The 13,210-nt window shown below is 37.7% G+C and overlaps 1 long non-coding RNA gene across 1 annotated transcript; it reads left to right on the top strand.

Annotated features, from left to right (window-relative positions):
- Positions 1 to 220: 220 nt before the first annotated feature.
- Positions 221 to 732, top strand: LOC114560787 (uncharacterized). The gene is made up of 3 exons (XR_003693237.1): positions 221 to 291; positions 382 to 493; positions 582 to 732. It is a non-coding gene; the product is annotated as an uncharacterized LOC114560787 (long non-coding RNA).
- Positions 733 to 13,210: the final 12,478 nt, after the last annotated feature.

Raw genomic sequence — 13,210 nt, 5'->3', positions numbered from 1 at the left:
CCAAATCTCTGACAAATGCCACCAGAAGACAGATGATCAACATACTTGCTGCTGAGATGACAGAAACACATGGGTAAGCATTAAGCATATAGTTGGGCTGTAAAGAAACATTGTTATTATTTTCCAGTTATTAATTATGTAAAATGTGTAATGCAATGTCAATTCAGTGTGATGTTAACTTTGAATTCATATGCTAGGACATCCCCCCCCAGAAGTGTCCGAGTGATGTATGCACAGGGGATAGTAGATTTGTTTCCCTATCTAGAAGACCCATACTCACAACATGGATATGTAAGTAAATGGGTTATTGCAACATTATGCACATATTCACTCTTTGAAATGGGAATAGTACTCGTTTATAATTTATTTATAATAATATAGGAACATTACTACGATCCGGAGAGTGGTTCCGGATACCTTGCATGGCGATTGAAGACCATACAAAGAAAAACAGCAGAGGAAAGAGGTGCCTCAGTCAGCAAATCTCCTAAAGGTATGTTTTCTGATCAGTGACATGTTATTATAATGGTGACCTGTGAATTGTACAGAAAGGATTTCTTAACACTGTATTTTGTCTTAAGTTGGTGGGCCAGGCCGTGGTCGTCAGCCCTTCACCTATGACAGAGAGCCATCTGATGAGGATGTGGAAGCAGCTATTGCTGTTTTGAGACACTCTGCTGATGAAAACACTGTCCGTGAGAAGATGAAAATGACCTTCGTATATCGGCAAGCAATGGTCAACGATGAAGCCAAATCATCAGGTCTTCCCAAGATTTCTGGACACACCAGGACTGGTATGACAACTTAATTCATTGCATCACCAAAAATATCCAATGTAGCATCAGGTAACACTCATTATTTCTGTCTTTGTGTGTTACATTGCAGATAGAACAAGATTTCAGACTTCTGTTTGGTGAGGCCACTGACAACTAATTTTTTGGAGAAGTGGCCAACCACTTTCGAAGCAAAAGTAATAAAGGAAAGCCATGGACTTCTACCAACCGCAATGCTGAGTCAGCTGCTGAAGTTGAGAATGGTATGAATGAACTGTTTTACTTTTCATTGTGGATTATGTAGGTCTGCAGTATACATGTCCATAATGATGCAAGTTGTCAATTAGAATGTTATGCTATGGCACAATGTTAACCAGGTTTGTATTTACTTATTTGTAGGCTGGGACAGTGACATGTCTGCCATCTTGCTGCTGCTACATTTGCTACCACCATCTGCACAAGGTAGAAAGAGGCCGGGAAAGATGTCGGCATATCAAGCTGTAGATCAGCTCATCAGATTTCAAAAGGCATGCTTAACAGTTGTTTAAAATATATCTTCCATCATCTCAATCTTGTGCACAATTTGAGGTGATCTGATCTATTGTCAGAGGTTAGTCACCGAAACAGTTCTGTTGAATGTGGTTTTTTTTGTAGGTTGGAACCAGTGTGCAGCAGCATCTTGACAACATAAAAGCAGTCAGCCCTACCTTCTCGCCCAGGGATCCACACAGAGCAGCATTCACTCCTACTTCATTGTGGTTGACAAGCATGCACTTCCATGGCAAGGCAAGGCAAGGCAAGGCAGCTTTATTTGTATAGCACATTTCAGCAACAAGGCAATTCAAAGTGCTTTACATGAGACATGAAACATTAAAAACAGTTAGAAAACAATTAAAAACAATTTCAAAGCATTAAAACAATTAACAACAATTTAAGATCATTAAAAGACAAGAATGAAATGTACAGTGCAGTATAAGAATTTTAAAGAAAGAGCAGTTAAAAATAGGTTATTTAAAGAAAGGCAACATTAAAAAGATATGTCTTCAGCCTGGATTTAAAAGAACTGAGAGTTGCAGCGGACCTGCAGTTTTCTGGGAGTTTGTTCCAGATATGTGGAGCATAAAAACTGAACGCTGCTTCCCCCTGTTTAGTTCTGACTCTGGGGACAACAAGTAGACCTGTCCCAGACCACCTGAGAGGTCTGGATGGGTCATAGTGTAGTAGACCTGTCCCAGACGACCTGAGAGGTCTGGGGGGGTCATAATGTAGTAGCAGATCAGAAATGTATTTTGGCCCTAAACCATTTAGTGATTTGTAAACCAGCAAAAGTATTTTGAAATCAATTCTTTGAGGTACTGGAAGCCAGTGTAAAGACTTCAGTACTGGACTGATGTGATCCACTTTCTTGGTTTTAGTGAGGACTCGAGCAGCAGCGTTCTGAATCAGCTGCAGCTGTCTGATTGATTTTTTAGGGAGACCTGTAAAGACCCCGTTACAGTAGTCAAGTCTACTGAAGATAAAAGCATGGACAAGTTTTTCCAAATCCTGCTGAGACATAAGTCCTTTAACCCTTGATATATTTTTAAGGTGATAATAGGCTGATTTTGTAATTGTCTTAATGTGACTTTTAAAATTCAGGTCTGAGTCCATGACTACACCAAGATTTCTGGCTTTGTCTGTTGTTTTTAACATTGTCGTTTGAAGGTGAGCGCAGACCTTTGATCGTTTCTCTTTTGCTCCAAAAACAACCACCTCAGTTTTTTCTTCATTTAATTTAAGAAAGTTCTGGCACATCCAGTCGTTAATTTGTTCAATGCACATATTCAGTTGTTGTATTGGGCTATAATTCCCTGGCGATAAGGTTATGTAAATTTGTGTATCATCCGCATAACTATGGTAACTTATTTTGTTGTTTTCCATAATCTGAGCCAGTGGAAGCATGTAGATGTTGAACAGAAGAGGCCCCAGAACTGAGCCTTGGGGAACTCCGCATGTCATATTTGTATGCTCAGATGTATAATTACCTATAGACACAAAGTAGTCCCTATTCTTTAAATAGGATTCAAACCACTTTAGTACTGAGCCAGAAAGACCAACCCAGTTTTCCAATCGGTCAAGCAATATGTTGTGGTCGACCGTATCAAATGCAGCACTGAGATCAAGTAATACTAAGACTGAAATTTTGCCACTATCTGTGTTTAAGTGGATGTCATTAAAGACTTTGATAAGAGCCGTCTCAGTGCTGTGGTGTGGTCGAAAACCTGACTGGAAGGCATCAAAACTGTTGTTTAGTGATAAGAAAAGGTTGAGTTGTTGAAAAACCGCTTTTTCTATGATTTTGCTTAAAAATGGAAGGTTTGATATCGGCCTGTAGTTCCATGCATGGCAACAGGTTCAGTAGGAGCTTTTGACGAAGTCTTTAAAGCCCATTACGTATTTGGTACGTCATACAGTTCTTCCTTGAGCAGCTTTTTCACTTTTGTGCAAACAACCATCCATAACATCGACATGGGGGAAACAAAGGAGACTCCTAGAGTTGCTGAGTTGCGAGCAAGAATGGTGCGTTAGTTGAGATAAAACTATGAAGTGTTTTCTTTGCAAAAGTGACCATGGAAGTCCAAACAACCTTGTTAAGCACCTTAAGATAATTCAAGGGCTATGTACAGGCAGGACTCCTTTTCTGAAATGTGGTCAAGAAGGATGCTCACGTTCTTTTGGTAGCTTTTCTGGTTTTAGAAAACATCTTAACAAGTGCCATGGAAGCAGTTTAGTTGATTCTGTAGAAGATGATCTTTCATACCCTCAAAGTACCGTCAACACCAGTAATATTTCTCATGTTGAAGTGTCGACTGAATGTTTAGAGGCTGAGTCAGAGTTACAGTATCTTCGCCATACATTGTAAATAGTTGTGCAGCTGTAATTTCTGATCTAAAGGCAGCAGGTGTTGGTCAAAGTACAGTGAATACTGTAGTGATTTCCATGGAAGAGATCGTTCAAGATATCCATCAGCATGCTAAAGCATGTATTTAGTAATAAAAGAGAAACAGAAATGTGCAAGAAAGTTGAGGCGTGTTTTGAGGGGTTAGAGAATCCTTTCACAGTTCTAAATTCGGAATACAAGCGATCAAAATGTATGACTGCCAAGTGGGAAATAGTAGAACCAGTTGAATGTGTGATTGGTTCAAGATTTGACACAAGATGAAATAAAAAGACTGGAACATATGATCAGGTAGTAGTTCATGATAAATTCATGTATATTCCAATTTTATCTACACTGCAGTCAATATTTAAAAGTCAGTAAGTTGCAGAAATGTTGCAAAGCTCAGCTACCAGCAACTCTAGACTGAGAGATATTTGTGATGGATCTATTTTTAAAAGTCACCCCCTGTTCTCAACTGAGAAGCAGACAATACAGGTCCAGATGTTCTATGATGATTTTGAGGTCGCCAACCCTCTGGGTTCTAAGTGAGGTATTCATAAATTGGGTGGAGTATATTTTACTTTAAGAAACTTCTCTCCAAAATGGAATTCTATTTTGGCTATCATACACCTGTGCGCCTTATTTCATACTCAAGATGTTAAACGATATGGTTTTAGTGAAATTTTTGCTCCCATTGTTCGAGACATTAAAGTGTTAGAGAGCGATGGTATTGAAATTCCATTATACAGTGGTTATGTACGTGGCACTGTAGTACAGGTAACAGGTGATAATTTGGGTTTGCATAGTTTGTTTGGTCTGGTGGAGTCTTTCAGTGCAAGGTACTGTTGCAGGTTCTGTTTAGCAGAAAAGGAGGACTTTCAAACAGAATTCTCTGAAGATGCTTCCAAAATAGTTTTACACACCAAAGATATTACTTATACTGCTCACTGTCAAGAAATGGCTTGTAATCCATCCCTTCCGTATGTTTTTGGTGTGAAAAGGTTATGCATATTAATTTCATTGAGGTATTTTCACACAACTGAGAACTTCTCAGTTGATGTGATGCATGATGTGTTAGAAGGGGTTGGCCAGTACGAATTGAAGTTATTATTTCTGTATTTGAATGAAAAACATGTTACATCAGGAGAAATACATTCAAGAATACAAAGTTTTGATTATGGTTTCACAGAGAGAAGTGATTGTTAATTTAAGTGAAGGATCTAATGATCTGGGACTGAATGCAATTCAGTCCTGGTGCTTACTTAGGAATGTTCCTCTTATCTTTGGAGATTTGGTAACTTCTACTGACCAACACTGGGGCCTGCTTCTTTTAGTACTGCAAATAATTAACATTATATTCTCACCCATGTTATCTCAAGGTCTATGTGTATATTTAAAACATTGAATTGTTGATCACCATACACTGTTTAAGAAGTTGTATCCTCAGAAAAAACTTTTACCAAAGCACCATTTTCTTATCCCCGCTGCATCCAGAAAATAGGGCCTGTACTTCATAGTTGGTGTATGAGGTATGAAGGCAAACATAATTTTTTCAAAAAACAGCTTAAATCGTTTAAAAATATTACCTAAACGCTGGCAAAAAAGCATCAGAATCATATGGCATATAGTTGGCGAAGATCAACAACTTTTAGTCGGTTAGATATTGGTCCAGGAACAATAGTGGCTTTAAATATGGTAAAAGGAGGTTCTGGAATTGCTTTGGCAATGCAAGTGCCCAGTAGCATTCAGGTTATGAAGGTTAATTGGGCTAAACATAATGGGTTTGTTTATCGCCCACACTTGGTTATCCGTGGCAAAGTTGACTCTGAAGTGCCCTTGTTTTATCAGATTGAGTCAGTTCTGATAATGTGTGAAAAACATTGCTACTCACAGTGCCTTTAGTTACAGTAACTTTTCAAGAACATTTCCATGCATATGAGGTGATCAGATCAAAGAATGATTTTGTTTTTTTTCATGTCGACAACCTGCACTACCCTAGGCCATTTGACATACAAAGGTCATATGGAGGAAATGACACAGCTCTCCTTGTCGTGCCATATTGCTTTCTCTGGTGAACATTTTTATGATGTTATACTTCTCTGTCATAAGGCAATGGGTGTACAATGTAAATTCATGGACATTGAAATTATACTTTTTTTTTCAATAAATGTGAGTGCTGTCATCTTGTATTATTGTGCTTTGTTTCATTTGATAGTATTGATATTTCTATAATTCAGTAACACTGCATCATATGATTTAAATTTAAAAAAAAACACTGTAGAGAAATGAAAAGTAAATAACATTACACTTTAAAGTGTCATTTTTGAAAGTAAAATTGTAGTTGACTTAACTCTATACAGTGTAATCATATTACTCTCAACAGTGTGATTAAACTACAGTGTTAAATATTTTGACACATTTCATTGTTATTTTTTACACAATATTGAGTAGAATTAACTCTAAAAATTTTACACTGACCAAAGAGTACATTTTACACTGATTTTGAGTGGGACCAAATGTTATCTGAAACATAGTTAAATTCAACTCAATAGGAGTTAAATAAACACTTCTGTTTTTACTATGTAAGGATTCACTCTGCCACATGCAGTGGTGTATATACGCAGTATACCCACTAAGAAAGCATACACACAGACAGCGGAAGTAACATCAGCCATAGCGGTTCCAGCACCGCTACAGATGTGCAGGATCTTCTAAAGAACACTGTGATTCCTCATTGAAAAACGATTTTACTTTACTGCTGAGAGCACAAAAACGGTAAAATGCCACCAAAGGCAAAAGCAGAAGTGAAATTGGATGAAGAATATGTGTCACTCACGCATGTAAATGAACTGATGCAGCAACAAAAGGAAATGTTTGTGGCGCTGCTTGAACAACAACATAACAACTTCAAAGGCTTTGTTAAAATCATTATGGACTCCACAAACAGCAGACTGGATGCAATAACTAAGGATCTACAGGACATGAAAACCAGCTTGTAATTTACGCAAGAAGATGTGGATGACATTAAAACGGACAATGCGAAGCAAACTGAACGCTGCAACGCTATGCAGTCAGACATGTTATAATAATGATAATAATAATAATTTATAATAATCTAACACACTAAAGAAACCCCCATATATCCTATATAATGTCCATCATCTTGTACAAAGCTGAAGTGACGAGCAACTTAAGTTTTTTTTTCTCTCCATAACCTCTTGAAATAGGAGAGAATAGTCTGTTGCGGCTGTCAGCAGTCCAACAAAGTCCACCGAGAGATGCATAAACACCGTGACGCGCTCAAGATTGTATTGCAATGATTTATTTCTCCACACGTAAAATACAACTAGCACTGCAGTTACCAAATGTAAAGTTACTTTGTGAGTCGAAATAAGTGCGTTAGTGCGGCGGAATAAATCCTTGCAATACAATCGTTGAACGCGTGCCAGTGTGTTTATGCATCTCTCAGTGTTTAGTCCCTCGCGGCAGCACTTTGTTGGACCGCTTACAGCCGCAGCATTGGTCAACAGAAAGTGTTCGCTCCCAGGCTCCTCCCCCCCTCTTTCTGTCAAAGCCCAAAAAACCCAGTTGATCAGGTGAAGCAAACAAATATGTTATCACTTCCGCTCAAACCGTGATGGAAACGCCCACCACCTACAATACAAGTATACAACACAATAATCAACGAACAACATAAATAAGACCATAAATAACATACAATATGTGGCTCCTACACAGTTGATGAGGATAACTAAACAATGATTGTTGCTTTCATAATATTTAATATCACACATGTGTTCTTCTGTAACCTTCGCCAGCAAAATGTAAAAAAAATAAAAAAATAAAAAAATGCGATGATGGCGGTGGTGATGTCATCACCGCGGTAGTGGCACGTAACTCCAGTATTGCGGTGATGCGGTTATTGTCGCAGCCCTAAATAGTATTATAAGAAAGGGCACGACTCAGTCTAATTATCCCCAGCATTTCACTTGTAATGAAAAGAACATTAATAATATGGAGGTTGGGTCAATAATTTTAATAAATATTTTGCAACTGTTGGACCAGATTTAGCTGAAAAAATTCCTATTCCGCAGATAATTGATAACCGATACAATGATCTTTGTTGAAATAAATCAATGATCAATGTTTCTTAAAACTGTAGAAGAAAAAGAAATAATAGACATTGTTAAAAAATGCAAAACTAAAGCATCCACTGATTGTAACGAAATAGATATCAAGATAGTAAAAAATGTAATTGAGGGCATCTCAAAACCATTAACTCAATTTTTAATTTGTCATTCCAAACTGGTAAATTTCCAACTAAAATGAAAACAGCAAAAGTCATACCTTTGTATAAACCTGGAGATAAACACCACTTCACAAATTACAGGCCGGTCTCTCTATTGCCACAATTCTCAAAAATTCTTGAAAAACTCTTCAATGACAGATTAGACTAATTCATAGACAAATTCTAATTACTTACTGATAGTCAATATGGATTCAGAAAAAACAGGTCAACATCCCTAGCTTTAATTGATCTCATTGAAGAAATCACAAATTCCACAGACAAAAAGAAATATGGAGGCAGAGTATTTATTGATTTGAAAAAAGCATTTGACACAATTAATCATGACATATTAATTAATAAATTGGAATGGCTCAGGATTAGGGGGATAGTGTTGAAGTGGTTAAGCAGTTATTTAAAAGACAGGCAACAATTTGTGAAGTTGGGAGATTATACATCCGAATGTTTGGACATTGCGTGTGGTGCCCCCAGGGGTCAGTATTGGGACCAAAATGATTTATCCTCTATATAAATGACATATGTAAACTATCTGAATTACTGAAATTTGTATTATTTGCAGACAACACAAACATCTTTGGTTCTGGTCAGAATTTATAGCAACTCTTGGACATAATCACTTCAGAATTCAGAAAAATAAAACAGTGGTTTGATATGAATAAGCTATCATTAAATGTGAGTAAAACCAAATTCATGATATTTGGTAATCATAAATCAATTAATCATGTACAGTTACAGATAGAAGGTGTCAATATAGAAAGAGTATATGAAATTAAATTTCTTGGAGTGATTATAGATGACAAGATTTGCTGGAAACCTCATTTAAAACATATCCAAGCAAAACTGTCTAGAAGTATTTCAGTTTTGGCTAAAGCAAAGCACAGTTTAGACAAGAAATCACTTCACATTTTGTATTGTTCAATGTTGTTACCGTATTTAAATTACTGTGTAGAGGTTTGGGGTAACATATCACAATTCATTGAAATCGTTAATTATACTTCAAAAAAGAGCAATAAGAATAATTCATAACACTGGATATTTGGAACACACCAATTCACTATTTTTACAGTCTAAAGCATTAAAATTAATTGACCTAGTTGAATTTCTAAAAGCTGTAATCATATTCAAAGCGAGAAACAATTTATTGCCTGGCAACATACAGAAAATATTTTCTGAAAGAGAAGGGGGCTATGACTTGAGGGGAAAGTCAAATTTTAAGACTCCCAGTTTTCGCACTACAAGGAAAAGTTTCTGGCTATCTGTCAGTGGCACTAAATTGTGGAATACACTAAGTAATGAATTAAAGCAATGTCCAAACATACTCCAATTTAAAAAGATATTCAAAGAAACTATATTCCAGAGGTACAGATAAATACAACACAATTAATCAATAATCTGGGCTTACATTGAACAATGTGTAGTATGTGTATAATTATTGTTTATAGGTAAAAATATGAATTTCCATTGATTACAAATTTTTTATCTCTATTGACGTATTATTTTGTAGCTAACACATTTAATAGGAAAGAAAGGGTATAAAGGGGTAGGAGTACATACGTTTTACTTCTTCCTACTCCTTTTTGAATGTGTAAATCGAGGTCTTTAAGTACAGGAAATTATGGAGTTTTATTTTTTTTAACTGTTTCTTTTTACATTACTATTTTCTTTGGATGTTGTATTGTATTTACATGTTCAAAATAAAAGACATAAATAAAAAAAAAAAATACTTTCCATTATATTTTTGATATATTTTGAATTGTCATCTGTTTTTCTTCTTCACATAGGCTAAATAACGGTATTTCTACCGTAAATTGGTGCATAAAAGTGTATCCGAATACAGGAAATTAAGTCCTTGATGCTCCAAACTTCCCTGGGGGAGGACACCCAGACCCCCCACTATGATATAATTGATGCCTCACATGTTTTGCACAGAGAATATCAGCTTCTGCCTTTAAACAGATGCTTTACAGTTTATTCTTTCAATCGCATCAGACTTAAAAACTCTTTCATGCATCAATCTATCCTATTGTTAAATTAGCTACATTAAATCCCTTGCAATATGTATTCAGGGTTACAAGTCTCCAAGACATTGTCTGTGTGTAAGTTCATGTCATTTTCTGGTGTTAAACATGTATGCTTTGTTTCCTTACTTGGGTGTTTATGTCATTTGTGGTAATGTTTCATGTATGTCCTTTGGTGTTATTCATCTAATGTATGTCTGTATGTATGTATGTTTATGTCCACGTTCTTATATGAGCTACCCAGGGATGCAAAAAGAATTTCAGCCCTGGCTGACAATAAAAGTCGTATCATATCGTACCACTGGCCACATTAAAACATGATTTATAAAATCATGGCAACAATTATTTTAATAGCTTAGTATTCTATGCTAAAAAGGTCTGTATGGAGGCTTTAAACGTCCTTCACATTATTGTGTTGTAAGTTTAATATTCAACTTGAATTTTACCAAACTCAAATGATAGTATGTGATACTCGCTCTCAACAGTTTTAAGTAACTAGAACTTCTTAACAAATTTTAAGTTTACAGTACTTATTCCAATTAATTAATTTGACAATCTGGGTTTACAGTGTAGCAGGAGGGAACCTGATCCGTCTCTCTCAGCTAAAAGGGTGCTATGCAGTTTTGGCCATTTCTTCGCTGTTTTCTCTCTTTTTACTGGCAGGTTTCTCTATAGAGCCTTCCCCCCCCCTACAGGTTTCTCTATAGAGCCTCCCCCCCCTCACAGGTTTCTCTATAGAGCCTCTCTCGGTCAGTCTGCCATTTCCTCTTTCTCTGTTCCTCCAACAATGCTTTCCAGGCTTTCTGCTTCTTTTTTGCCAGCTCAGCCATGACGATAGTGTGAAAAACTCCATCGCTACCTTGTTAGCCGGTTCCTGGATTGGCGTATGTGGGGTGGTGATGGCGCAGTGGATATGACGCATGCCTTTGGTGTGGGATCAATTGAATTGATCAATGGGTTCAATTCCCACTGCGATATATCAACCAATGTGTTCCTGAGCAAGACACTCCAGAGACGTGTGACCTCTGACATATGTAGCAATTGTAAGTCGCTTTGGATAAAAGCGTCAGCTAAGTGACTTGTAACTGTAACTGTATGTGTGCAGTGCCGCAACGCAATTCCTTACAACGCGTGACCTGATATCACGCCATACTTCCTGATGCTGAGGCTGCCGGCTCGCCGGCCAAAAGTTGCAAGGGTGGCTCGCAGGCGCTAGGGGGGAGTGAGACAACCACCATTCAACCCGGAAAAAGTCATGTAAGCATTCTAATGACTCCAAAGCTGTTCAATTAAGGTAAAACAAAACAAAAAACTGCATAGTTCCCCTTTAAGGGTCCTTGACTTAAATAATGCTGAAGACCATTCCACACGGTCACCCCACAAACTGAAATACACATGCTTTTAAGAGTACTTTGAATGAGATGTTGTTTAAACATATAAAGCTTCATCTCAAGATAACCCACATGTCTATCCTTAAACAGTTGTTGTTAGTATGTTATGTAGATAACAGAGATGTTCACAAGTCATTTTTTGGAAGTCCAAGTCAAGTCTCAAGTCTCTGGCCATCTGATCTGTCCCTAACACTGTATTGTTAAATCTTATGAATTCAAAGCATGTCCTGTTGCTACCATCCATACAGTACAGTATTAAAATCAGCTGTAGGATAACTTTATGGGGTCTACTTAACACATCCCTCTGGCCCTTGGACCTGGTGAAATATTAACCTAAGTCTGTAACATAATATGGATACAACTATAAAAATACAATCTGCCTGTTCCCAGCATTAGCGCAACACTTTGCGATGGTTAGCTTGTTACCTGTGACGATATATGCTAAATGTAACGTCTCTTTCACATTAGTGAAGTGACAGTGACTGAAGTTAACATGTATCTTGGTGCCACACACCTTGCATGTAGCTGTTCTCTTACTGCCACTGTTTACCAAGTTATTGAAAACTAATGACAAAAGGCGCAACTCCGGGAGGACTTGTGTCGCCATCGTAAATGCATTTTTTGATATGTGAGTGCATGCACATGAGGCATAGTGCATGTGTTACGTTGCACATTATGGCAAAAGACAAGGGACATGCAGCTTGTCATGTTTCCCCAACGTATATGCGCCAATAACAGAAAATAGAAATACATGAATACATTTAGATTTAAAAAGCAATAATTGCATGAAAAGAGGTTGTTGACGAGTCTCGAAGCTCAAGTCAGAGTCAAGTCTGAAGTCTTTTGGGTCGAGTTGCAAGTCAAGTCTGAAGTCAGCTGTTTGTGCGACTTAACTACGACTCGAGTCCGAGTCCCAGACTGGAGTCCCCATCTCTGGTAGATAACCCCCGTCTCTATCCTTAAACGTTGTTAGTATGTTATGTGATAATGTAGAGCGAGGCGGTCGTTATAGTCAGTGTTGGTCATCTTACCTTAAAAAAGTAATTAGTTACAGTTACAAATTACTTCTCCCATAAAGTAATTGAGTTAGTAACTCAGTTACCACATTGTAAAAGTAATTAGTTACTCAGCAAAGTAACTGACGTTATTTTTTATATTCTATAACGTTATTACGTTCTATAACATCTTTAACGCCAAAGATTTTGCTCACCCGAAAAATCGAGCGTTGCTTGTTTTAACAGAGTGGCTCCGTCTCCTTGGCTAGCTGCATTTGGGCTCGGGGGCTTGGGTTAGCAGCAGCAACAAGTGTCCTGTTAGCATGTGTTGATGTGAGGGGCTTCGTAAGATTCGAGTTGCTTGAGGCAGACGTGGATAACGTTTTTTTTTCCTGGGCATAGCGTACATGTTACATAAACATTCTTGCCTTTAATTTCAATGAGCGAGAAGTAGTGCCGGTACTTCCAGTTGGAGAACACTACCTTTGAATTTCCCTGGCTCGTCGCCATTGTCGCTGTCTTGTGTTTAGTGGTAGTCAGAGCGTGCAGTCAGACCAGTGAGCAGGTCATCCGCCCAGCCAGCCAATCATCATCGCATTTGCAACGGTGTCATCATCCCCGCCCCCAACCCCCACCCCCGCTCTCTCCAGGCAGCTGATGTGCAGCCAAAGCCTGATCAAAAGGGACAAAAACATCTTTAAATTTAAACTTCTTTTAATCCACACATTCTTCTTCCCCATTAAAACCTGGCGCCTACATTACCCACAATGCAACTCAAACTATGTGTGTTTTTCAGGTGGGGACATG

Source organism: Perca flavescens, chromosome 8 (assembly GCF_004354835.1).
Source record: "Perca flavescens isolate YP-PL-M2 chromosome 8, PFLA_1.0, whole genome shotgun sequence".
In the NCBI taxonomy this organism is placed as follows: Eukaryota; Metazoa; Chordata; class Actinopteri; order Perciformes; family Percidae; genus Perca; species Perca flavescens.
The sequence above is the reverse complement of the archived record's forward strand: the minus strand, read 5'-3'. Positions and strand labels throughout refer to the sequence as shown.